Consider the following 2,662-nt stretch of genomic DNA (forward strand, 5'->3'; position numbering starts at 1 on the left):
TTCGAAACAAGCACAGTGGCTCGAAATTCGCGACCATTTCCTCGATATTGACGAAATTTATCGATAATTCGGTACTTTTTGAGATATTTCGACGTTTAAACGCACATTTTACTCCTCTTTAGATGCAGAATGTAGTGCACACTATATGCAGCGCAGAAACAAACACAGCAGCTCGAAATTCGCAACCATTTCCTTGATATTGATGAAAATTTATCGTTATTTCGGTCTCGCTAGAGATATTTCGTCGTTTAAACGCAGATTTCACTCCATTTTATACGCAGATCGCAGTGGACGCGGCATTCAGCTTGGAAACAAACCCAGCGGCGAGAAATTCGCAATCATTTACTCGATTTCACCGAAAATTAATCGTTATTTCGGTACTTTATGTGATATTTGTACGTTTAAACGTATATTTTACTTCATTTTAGATGCAGAATGTAGTGCACACTATATACAGAGCAGAAGGAAACACAGCAGCTCGAAATTGGCAACCATTTCCTCGATATTGACGTAAATTAACCGTTATTTTGGTCTCGCTACAGATATTTCGACGTTTAAACGTACATTTTACTCCATTTTTGACGCAGAATGTTGTGCACACTATATGCAGCCCAGAAACAATCACAGCAGCTCGAAATTCGCAACCATTTCCTTGATATTGATGAAAATTTATCGTTATTTCGTTCTCGCTAGAGATATTTCGTCGTTTAATCGCACGTTTTACTCCATTTTATGTTACGTTCTGTTATGTTCGATTTGATTGTGATATGCCTTCCGTGTTAGTCTAGACTAAATCCAGATAAATTTTTTTTTTTTTTTTTTTTTTGTTGTGTTATCTTAAGTTTAATCGGAAGGGGAAAATTGAAATAGTATGATTGTTTATGAAATATTAATCGAGATGTCCGATTAATATGGTAGTTGCTGCCACCAGAAATAGTCCAAGGACTATTTCGAAGAATTTCCTTTTATTATTATTATTTTCTTTAAGTTGAGAGTGTTAATGTATGATGGGTATTGTTTGTCTATCGTGTCTTTTGGATTCCCAGTCTGGAAGTGCCTCTGTAAGCACCTTCTTGCCTGTAGGAAAACAAACGTTGTACCTTCGTCTGTCGTGTCTTTTGAATTCCCAGACTGGAAGTGCCTCTATAAGCACCTTCGTAGCTGTAGGAAAACAAATCTTGTACCTTGTCAGTTGTGTCTTTTGAATTCCCAGACTGGAAGTGCCTCTGTAAGCACTTTCTTGCCTGTAGGAAAACAAATCTATGTACCCTTGTCTGTTGTGTCTTTTGAACTAGGTGAGAGTCTATTATCTACTAACTCGTGTTTAATGGGTAGCGTTGACTTACGTTTGATGCAACTGGCAAACGAATTCCACCTTTCGGCTAACCTGCTATGCGCAGGAATACTGGCACGGGAGACGATTAAAGTTATTAGGGATAGACAATTGGCAACGTATTTATTTCGTCTGACAGAGTTATGTTGGTTTAACTATATTTTAATTTATTCGTTGTTAGTTGATTCGAGGTATGACAATATCAGCAATAAGTATCGTCGGATGCAAATGTAGATATATTATACAGCGATGTACAATAAATAAATATTCTAGCTTCTAACTGGATAAATTTTACAAATGTTTGGTAGGATAATATTTATTCGTACCAATAAGATTAATAACAAACGCTATGGTGTGATGTGGGCGATGGCGAACGAGATCGAAAGGAATGCGCTTCGCAGTGTTCGGAAATTGGTGAATTTGAGGGCGAAAAACTAGGTGGAGAACCTTCGTGATTTGACTCTAATTCTTCTCGATGCCTCCTCTCTTCCTTTTTTTATTTCTGCAGCAATTAATCGTTTGTACCAACGTTCGGCTCGCTTTTTGCTGAGGTGACTTTTATCTTTTCTATTCTTTCTCGATTTCGTCATGGAATTATAATTCGTTCTTGACAACAAGTAAAGTCGTAAATGAGTAAATGATTATTTTATTTGGTAACTGAGTTCACTGTAGACAATCAGTGTGGCTTCGTAGGTCTCACCCAAGGATGAGCAGTCTGCTAACGGTGGGAAGAAGAAAACGAAAACCTTAGATGTTTCCTGTGACGAAAACTCCGTAATCACTGGTTGATACAGCGAACAATTGTAAACAAAATAGATCTAAAGCTGATTGAGTTTATTCCAAACAATTTATTAAATGTTGAGCAAGAACGTTTATCTCAATTTTGTAATTATATTCTCTGTAAACAATCCGTGTGGCTTCGTAGGCCTCGCCCAAGGATGAGCAATCTGCTAACGATGGGAAGAGGAAAACGAAAACCATAGATGTTTCCAATGATTGAAAACACCGTGATCACTGGTCGATACAGAGAATAATTGTCGTGAATTCAAAATGTTCGAATGAAATTTTATGTGAGTTATTTACTTGGTACTTCTATCTGTCAACTATAGCTGCCGACGGATACTTTCGTTTAAAGACAACTTTGTTCAATTAAAAGTTAAAAAAAGAAAGGAAGAGGGTGTACAATTTCGAATCTCCTACCTTGTTTGATTTGTGGAGTCGATTAGGTGTGAGTATGGTTTGGCGATGAATCGGTTTTAACAATTAAATTTCGTTTCGCGATTAGTTACTCGATATTTCGGATTTTCGAACTTAATTAACAATTTTATT

At 36.9% G+C, this 2,662-nt stretch overlaps 1 long non-coding RNA gene across 1 annotated transcript; it reads right to left on the reverse strand.

Annotated features, from left to right (window-relative positions):
• Positions 1-770: 770 nt before the first annotated feature.
• On the reverse strand, positions 771-2,662 carry LOC126922437 (uncharacterized). Its single transcript, XR_007712755.1, has 2 exons — positions 1,154-2,662; positions 771-1,069 (listed from the first exon to the last, which is right to left on the reverse strand). It is a non-coding gene; the product is annotated as an uncharacterized LOC126922437 (long non-coding RNA).

This window comes from Bombus affinis, chromosome 12 (genome assembly GCF_024516045.1).
Source record: "Bombus affinis isolate iyBomAffi1 chromosome 12, iyBomAffi1.2, whole genome shotgun sequence".
Lineage (NCBI taxonomy): Eukaryota > Metazoa > Arthropoda > Insecta > Hymenoptera > Apidae > Bombus > Bombus affinis.